Raw genomic sequence first — 9,482 nt, forward strand, 5'->3', positions numbered from 1 at the left:
AAAAAAAAAAAAAAAAAAAAAAAAAAATATATATATATATATACACACACATATATATGAGCAAGACTCTATCATATACCAAAGAATAAAAAGAGATTATTCATTTCCACTTCAGGAACTCTGTATGAACACTGTTACTCAATGCAAAATAAAATTTTAAAATAAGTGCAAAGAGACTTAAAACACTACTTGAAAATTAAGAAAAACTCTTACTTAAGCAAACATTAAAAGCTAATAGTTATTTTTTACTACCTAAAAGAAAACAGAATGACCAGGCATATATATACAAGTGAAATTCACAACATTTTAACCCATAATCGATTCCAATTCTCTCAGAACTAAATCCACATCCGATACAGCCAATAACATCTTAAGACTTACCTTCCTCTGTTTCTACTGGCTGTTGAGACAGAATTTTAAGAAGAACCGGGTTTTTCCATACCCCTTCCTTGGTAACATGAACCAGTATTTGTAGGTTATTATTCCCAAATTCTAATAATGCATCATGTGACTCCTAAAACAAAACAAAAAAAACAGCATATCCAGAAAAATGAGCTAATAATATAAAAAGTAGTTTTACCTTTTCAAATATATCTGAATATTTTAGAATTGAAAGAACCTTCAACTTGGATTTCTTAAAAATAAGGAAGCAGGCCAAAAACATCAAAAAACTGGCCAGGCCTGGTGGCTCACCCGGAAGCTGAGATAGAAAGATTGCCTGAACCCAGGAGGTTGAAGATACGGTGAGCCATGATCATGCCCAGGCACTCTAGCCTGGGTTACAGAGTGAGACTCCAACTCAAAGAGGTAGAAAAAACAAAAACAAAGAAAGATTACCCTCAAAACTTTGTGAAATTCTGATGCCATTAAAAAAAATAAAATAAAACTAGGATGTCTTCACTAAGTTAAAAAAGTGCCATTAAAATGTTTGCCTGGCATGGTGCCTCATACCTATAATCCCAGTACTTTGGCAGGTGGAAGTGAGAGGATTGCCTGAGTTCAGTGGTTCACACCCGCCTGGGCAACTTGACCAGAACTTATCTCTACAACAAACTGCCAGGCACAGTGGCTCATGCCTATAATCCCAGCACTTTGGGAGGCAGAGGCAAGTGGACTGTCTGAGCTCAAAGGTTCAACATGCCTAGGCAACTTGGAAAGACCTCATCTCTACAATAAATCAAAAAATTAGCCGAGCATGGTATTGTGTGCCTATAGTACCAGCTACTTGGAAGGCTGAGGCAGATGGATCACCTGAGCCCAGCAGGCTAAGGCTGCAGTGGCCATGAACATGCCATTGCTCTCCAGCCTGGGTAACAGAGTGAGACTCCAACTCAAAAAAAAAAAGAAAGATATGGAACTGGCCAGGTGCAGTAGCTCAAGCTTGTAAACCCAGCACTTTGTGAGGCCAAAGTAAGAGGATTGCCTGAGCCCACAACCAGTCTGGGAAACTTGGTGAGACCTCATCTCTACAATATATCAAAAAATTGGCTGGGCGTGGTAGCAAGCATCTATAGTTCCAGATACTTGGAAAACTGAGGTGGAAGGATCGCCTGAGCCAAGCAGGTTGACACTGGGGTGGCCATGAGCATGCCACTGCACTCTAGCCTAAGTGACAGAGTAAAACTTTAACTCAAAAAATAAAAAATAAAAAAGATATGGAAGTGACACAGAAAGTAATACTTCCAATTAACAGTTTACTAACAGTAACATTTAACTAATGCTAAATTTCCTTTAACAGCATGAGGTGTCCTCAGGCTTCTTTCTCTTTCATTCAGGGCAACAGGTATTTATTTTGGAGTAAAAAAGAAAGATTCCATGTGAAAATTTCAAAATTTGCTATGTCAGTTTTCCATATTAATCATATCTAACAGACTTGTACCATTACACTGTAGCAGAAAACACTCTCACCCACCATGCTATGCAGCAACTGAAATACGCCACAGTTTGAGTTTAAAAAAAAAAAAAACAACTTTCTGCCTTTTCTTTTTTTGAGCTGGAGTCTCACTCTGTCACCCAGGCTGGAGTGCAGTGGCACGCTCATGGCCACTCCAATGTCGATCTGTTGGGCTCCGGCGATCCTTCCACCTCAGCCTTCTAAGTAGCCGGAACTACCACGCCCGGCTAATTTTTGATTTACTGTGGAGATGAGATCTCCTCAAGTTGCCTGGGCTGGTCTCGAAGCTGTGGGCTCTGGCAATTCACTAACCTCGGCCTGCCAAAGTGCTGGGATTAAAGGCTGAGCCACTGAGCCCGGCCAGTTTTCTACTTTTTCATTTTCTAAAGCTAAAAATACAGTATACTCCGAATAAGAATGGTGTGGTAGCCAGACGTGGTGGCTCACACCTGTAATCCCAGCACTTTGGGAGGCAGAGGTGAGAGGACTGCCGGAGCCCAGGTTTTGGGATCAGCCTGGGCAACTTGGCAAGACCTCATCTCTACAATAAATCAAAAAATTAGCAGGGCATGATGGCATGTGCCTGTAGTTCCAGCTACTTAGAAGGCTGAGGTAGAAGGATCACCTGAGCCCAGAAAGACCAGGCTTCGAAGGCTATGAGCATGCCACTACACTTCAGCCTGGAGAACAGTGAAACTCCAACTCAGAAAGAAGGGGAGGAAGAGGAGGAAAGAAGAGAGGAAAGGGAGAAAGAAGGCAGGGAGTGAGAGAGGGAGAAAAAAAAGCCAGGTACCATGGTTCACTCCTTAATCCCAGCACTTTGGAAGGCAGAGGTAAGAGGACTGTCTGAGCCCAAGGGCTCAAGACCAGCCTGGGTAACTTGGTGACACCTTGCATCTATAATAAATCAAAAAAATTAGCTAGGCCTGGTGGCACACACCTGTCATTCCCAGCTACTTGGAAGACTGAAGTGGAAGGATCACCTGAACCCAGGTCATGAGCGTGCCACTGCACTCCAGCCTGCACAACAGAGTGAGACTCCAACTCAAAAAAAAAAAAAAAAAAGAAAGAAATGTATATTCCTAGATGCATATTCTTTATAGAAAAGTAATTTTTAAAAGTAACATTATATAAAGACTATGAAAACTACAGTGGCATTTCAAAAATAATGTTAAAGCTTAGATTTCTTTTTAAAGTAAAAATATACTGTCCTACCTCTTGAAATCTACAATACAGAAATACTAGCACAAGATGTTCACTCTCACACCATTTACAATAAACAACAAAGAGATTTAGTAAAATAATTAATAGTGCAACCACAAAACAGAATTCAAGGCAATAATCAAAACGGGAGATCTATATATATATAAAATCGTAGATATGTGACAATGATAATTAGTAGCAAAAAAAAAAAAAAAAGTTGTAGAAGATAAGTGCTCATTTTTTTGTTTATTAAAAATTCCATTTCAGGCCGGCTCAGTGGCTCATGCCTGTAATTCCAGCACTTTGTGAGGCTAAAGTGAGAGGACTGTCTGAGCCCACAGGTTTGAGACCAGTTTGGGCAACTTGGCAAGACCTCATCTCTACAATAAATCAAAAAATTAGCTGGGCATGGTAGTGCGTGCCTGTAGTTCCAGCTACATGGAAGGCTGAGGCGGAAGGGTCACCTGAGCCCAGAAAATTGAGGCTGCAGTGGCTGTGAGCATGTTACCACACTCCAGCCTGGGCAACAGAGTGAGACTCTAACTCAAAAAAAAAAAAATCTCCTATGTTCTGACTATCAGCTTCAAAAAATCCATTTCAGTTTATATTTTTATATCTACAGCAAAAAAAAAAAGTCTGGTCACACAGCTGTAAATAGTGATTCGAAATAACCTATCTGTGGTCTGCTCAGATAAAAACTATTCTCTTACCAAAAGTATCCTCCATACCATCTGCTGTCTTTTCCATTTACCACATAAAATAAGAAAATTCCGGGGTTTTATCTCTCAGATTTCTATAGGAATCATGTTTTATAGTTATTCGTAGCCTTACTGTATGTATTTTACTGAATACATATTAAAAAATATATCCTGCATGTCTGAAAAACTCTGAAAAAACTTACACAGATGGAAGAAAAGGCAATTATTTTATTAAAGCAAACAATCTAAGAAAAGAATAAAGAAACATGAGTATTCTCTCTAAAAAGATGCAGTTTGAGTCAGGTACAGTGGCTCATACCTGTAATCCCAGCACTTTGGGAGGCAGAGGCAAGAGGATTGTCTGAGTCCAGGGGTTCGAGACCAGCCTGGGCAACTTGGTGTGACCTTGTCTCTACAGTAAGTAAAAAAAATTAGCTGGGCATGGCAGTGCACACCTGTGGTTCCAGCTACTTGGAAGGCTGAGGCAGAAGGATCACATGAGCTCAGCAGGTCAAGGCTGTGGTGGCCACGAGTCTGCCACTGCACTCTAGCCTGGTCAACAGAGTGAGACTCCTACTCAAAAAAAAAAAAAAAAAAAAAAGAAAGAAAAAGAAAAAAAGGATACAATTTGAGTATCCCTCATCCAAAAATCTAAAATCCAAAATGCTTCCAAATCCAAAATTTTTCTGAACACTGATATGATGCTCAAAGGAAATATTTATTGGAGCATTCTGGATTTTCAGATTAGGGATGCTGAACTGGTAAGTATAAATGCAAATATTACAAAATATGAAAAAAAAAACCACAAGCATTTTGATAAGGTATACTCAAACTGTATCAATAAAAGTTTAAGAGTAGGTTGGGCGCGGTGGCTCAAGCCTGTAATCCCAGCACATTGGGAGGCGGACACAAGAAGATTGCCTCAGTCCCAGGGTTTGAGACCAGCCTGGGCAACTTGGTGAGATCTCATCTCCACAATAAATCAAAAAATTAGCCGGGCATAGTGGCACGTGCCTGTGGTTCCAGCTACTTGGGAGGCTAAGGCAGAAGGATCACCTGAGTCCAGCAGATCAAGGCTGCCGTGGCCATGAGTGTGCCACTGCATTCCAGCCAGGTGACAAGGGTGAGATTCCGACTCAAAAATAAATAAATAAATAAGAGTGACATTCCTGATAGGTAGAATTGCCCTTGTAAAATGTCACATGCCAGGACAAAACTATTGGCAGAACTTCAAACACAGAGTGACAAAAATCAATGTGCTATTCATGAAAGATCATTTTAGCAGTTGTTTGGATGTGTGAAAAATTAGGACTGCATTACAGTGATTAAAATAGGCCAAGAACATGACAAAGAATCCTCTTCTCCCTAAAGAGAAAACATTAACATTGTATCATTTCATTTTGGGTTATATATTCCAGAGGAAAGAAACTTCCAGATAATGAGGTGTGTCTGTCAATAGGCAAATCTTCATTTGAGCGTACCTGAAACCGGTCCAAACTATTACAGAGTCCTGTCCTCATGGAAGCAGTTAACAAAATGATCTCTGAGTTTAAATCTATGTGTTAACTTTGGCCAGGCTAATTAGCCTCTTTACTCCTGTCTCTCCAATTGTAAGTGGAGATTCAAATAATCTCCAGGCTGGGCACAGTGGTTCACGCTTATAATACCAGTACCTTGGGAAGCCAATGTGCAAAAATTGCTTGAGGCCAGGATGTCAAGATCAGATTGGGCAACAAAGCAAGCTGTTTAAAAAACAGCTCAGTGTAGTGGTAGACACCTGTAGTCCTAGCTACTCAAGAGGTTAAGGAGAGAAGGTAGCTTGAGCCCAGGAGTTTGAAGCTGCGGTGAACTATGATCGCACCATTGTATGCCAACCTGGGCAAAGAGTGAGACTGTCTCAAAAAAGAAAAAAAAAAATCATTATTGTCATCACTGACGTAAGGCTTATAATTTAATTAAAAGATATAAAGCATGTAAAATATAGTACAGAGCAGTGCTTGGCACATAATTAGTGATCAATAAATGAATGACTGTTTGCATGCATACATGTATTACTCATTCATTTTTAGAGATGGGGTCTCTCCCTGGGGCCCAGACTGGAGTGCAGTAGTGCAATCATAGCTCATGGCAGCCTTGGAATCCTGGGTTCAACCATCCTCCTACGTCAGCATCTTAAATAACTGGGGCTAAAGACACCGGCGTGCTTTACTATGCCTGAATCATAATTTACTGTCTACTTTTTTAATAGTTTTCCATCCCCATCAATAATAGGCAAATTTGCTTCCTGTAGTACTGCACTTGCTTTTCCTCCTTTCCTACCTCCCCCCAACTGCCACTTTTTTATCTCCTCACCTACTAAGAAAAATCAGAATCAAGCCAATGTGAGAGACCAAGTAGCTCTGTAAGTAAAATACATAAACAGAACCTATAATGACTATTTGGGCAGTTTCAAAGACTTACAATGCTTGGTACAATCCCTCAAGTGTTGGGAAGAAAAACTGAATCTTACATGTAATGAAATATGGTGTTTTGTATACTGAAGGCTACTACATGGGTATACCATGAATAAAAACTGAATCTTACATGTAATGAAATATGGTGTTTTGTATACTGAAGGCTACTACATGGGTATACCATGAATAATCCAAATACAACTCCCTTATAGTCATGTATGATTTTTTATAGCTTTATTCTGTCTAAACGTTATTTCTGAATAATGAAAACTTTGATTACAAAACTATATAAAGGTAAACAAAACCATATAAAACATATATATATATTTTTAGTAGGAGTCTCACTCTGTCACCCAGGCTGGAGTGCATGCTCATGGCCACTGCAGCCTCCTTCGACTTGCTGGGCTCAGGTGATCCTTCCACCTCAACCTTCCAAGTAACTGAACCACAGGCACATGCCACTATACCAGGCTAATTTTTTTATTTACTGTAGAGACGAGTCTCATCATATTGTTGAGGCTGGTCTCGAACCCCTGGCCTCAGGCAATCCTCTCGCTTCCACCTCCCAAAGTGCTGAGAACAGACTGGCCACCACTTTTTTTTTTTTTGAGTTGGAGTCTCAACTCTGTCGCCCAGACTGGAGTGCAGTGGCCGCTCCCGGCCACCGCAGCCTCGACCTGCTGGGCTCCTGAGATCCTTCCGCTTCAGCCTTCCAAGTAGCTGGAACTACAGGCGTGCGCTACCATGCCCGGCTAATTTTTTGATTTATTGTAGAGATGAGGTTTCGCCAAGTTGCCCAGGCGGGTCTCGAACCCGCGGGCTCAGGCAATCCACTCACCTCAGCCTCCCAAAGGCACGGGATTACAGGCTGAGCCACCGAGCTTGGCTACTTTTTTTTTTTAAAGACAAAGTCTCACTCTGTCACCCAGGCTGGAGTGCAGTGACACAACCTTGGCTCACCGTAGTCTCAAGTCTTAGGTTCAAGCAATCCTCTCTCCTCAGCCTCCCAAGTAGCTAGGTCTATAGGTGCACTACCACACCTAGCTAATTATTACTATTATTTTTTGTAGAGACAAGGTCTTGCTATGTTGCCCAGGCTGGTCTCAAATCCTGGCCTCAATCGATCCTGCCACCTCAGCCTTCCAAACCATTGGGATTTACAGGCGTGAGCTACCATGACCAGCCTTAAAACCCATTGTTAACAACTTACTACCAATAAATATGAACTTGTTTTTGTCCTAAGGTTCCAATTTTACTTTGCAGGGAATAATTTACTAGGTGTCTCAGATACAAAATTTGTTTTGAGTTAAAATCAACTCACCTGTAGAGACTGAATGAACGGTACCCAGACTTCACATGGTAGTTCACTTTCAGACACTGAAAGCAGTAATTCAAAACAACTCCTATAATATAAATAACTGAATAAGTACATAAAGATGGTTATAGTAATAATTAAATACAGTATGACAGCAATATTAAATATACATTTTACATTTATTTAGACTATTTAAAATTTTTTTCTCTTTAAACTGTTCTTCAAAGTTGTTGTATTTATTTTTCAATTTTAAAAAAGAGACAAAAATTGACAAGGCTTTATATTTACATTGTTGCTCTAATACATTTGGCAATAATATAATAAACCCTTTAGAAATCACATTCCAAACAGTCTTATTTAGTTTATTTGGGTGAGAGGAAGCACCCATATAGGAACAATTCCAGTTCTAGGAGACAAAAATGGGAGCTCATACTACAGTCAATTCAGCTGATAACGTGTTAAATATATGTAACTGCCATCTATACAGGTTTCTGTTGTTTACAGAGGAATCAGGAACATGGGCAAAGTCATTTCTTTACCTCTAAAAACCAAATAATAAAGAGAGCTTCTTATTTCTGCCCTAACCATTACCAAAGGCACAAAAAGAACAGGAATAATTTTTTTAAAGGAAATGCATAACAACTTGAATAAAGATCAAATCAAAACCATGCAGAATATTACTTTATCCCTTAAGGATTAGCACTAGTAAGTAATATAGAAAGTAGAAGCTGGTAAGAGGAATAATGGGATTATAAAACTAGGAATGCTTGTGTTCCATAAAGGTATAGTATTAGAGGTCTTAGCCTTTGAAGAATAGGAAAGAAAACAATGAGGCTAGAGGAAAAAAAGAAAAAAGAACCATCGAGACTAGAAGTTATCTTACTAAACAATTTGTAAGCTGAACAATGTGGCCTCAGCTAAAACTGAATAGCTGCTGTATTTTTTCAATTTGTAAATAAAAAGTACACTAAGTGTAAAATTTTGTTTGCTACCACACAGCCAAATACTAAAACAGCAACCAAATGATTACAAACTCTTACTTAGGGTAGTACTCTTATACTATGCCCCCAATATAGTCTGGTAATAAAATTATTCTTAGTTTAAATAATATAATCAAATTGCAAAATTTCATGTTTTTCCCCAAAGTGTTCCTCAAAGACTACCAGTTCCCAGGAATTGTCATTTGAATTGATCTATACCTAAGGGACAGAGAGAAATATATCACTCTCAGATTCCAAGCCTGCATAGGAAAAGAGACTCTAGAGGCAAGTTAAAGATTTTATTGCTTGACTGGAGCCTCACTTGGACTGTACCTCCTGGGAACCTGAGCACGAAGTTCAGAGCAAAGGATAATTTCATTCAAATGTTTGACACTAATAGTGCTTTGAAAAATAAACGTGACGTTGTTGTAAAGAGATGTCAGGCAAACGTTATGACTAACGGTACTCAATTTTAAGAGTGATTTAAGTTCTTAAACTTACAGTACTAATCTGCCAAGTACTAAGAGGACATCTTCACATTCAGTAGTTAAATATGGACGTGCACTGGCAAAGCTTTGGATGGCAAGTCGATATACCTCCAGAAGATACACAATATGTTCTGATGCATTCTTGTTGCTTGCATATTGCAATAAAGTCTACAAAATAAAATTAAACATTTAATTATTTACAAATAAAAATAATGAAACAAATTATTTGTTTTTAAATGCACTATCTTTCACTTTTTTTTTTCCTAACAGATGCATACTTGTATACCTTTTTGGGGGGGGGTTGAGTAGGAGTCTTACTCTGTCATCCAGGCTGGAGGGCAGTGGCACACTCACGGCCACCGCAGCCTCGATCTACTGGGCTCAGGTCATCCTTCCGCCTCAGCCTTCCAAGTAGCTGGAACTACAGGCACACGCCACCATGCCTATTTTT

General features: G+C 39.5%; 1 protein-coding gene across 1 annotated transcript in view; it reads right to left on the reverse strand.

The window, feature by feature from the left end:
* Positions 1 to 9,195, reverse strand: part of RLF (rearranged L-myc fusion) — a 60,949-nt gene extending 51,754 nt beyond the window's left edge. The window contains exons 1-3 of the mRNA XM_008065506.1: positions 9,045 to 9,195; positions 7,570 to 7,651; positions 382 to 514 (exon numbers count right to left, since the gene is read on the reverse strand). The gene's annotated coding sequence lies outside the window, so the exon portion shown is untranslated. The remainder of the gene's footprint in view (positions 1 to 381; positions 515 to 7,569; positions 7,652 to 9,044) is intronic.
* Between the last annotated feature and the right edge of the window lie 287 nt (positions 9,196 to 9,482).

The sequence above is a fragment of the Carlito syrichta genome, unplaced genomic scaffold (genome assembly GCF_000164805.1).
Source record: "Carlito syrichta isolate Samal-C Ts95f unplaced genomic scaffold, Tarsius_syrichta-2.0.1 Scaffold308579, whole genome shotgun sequence".
Classification (NCBI taxonomy): domain Eukaryota; kingdom Metazoa; phylum Chordata; class Mammalia; order Primates; family Tarsiidae; genus Carlito; species Carlito syrichta.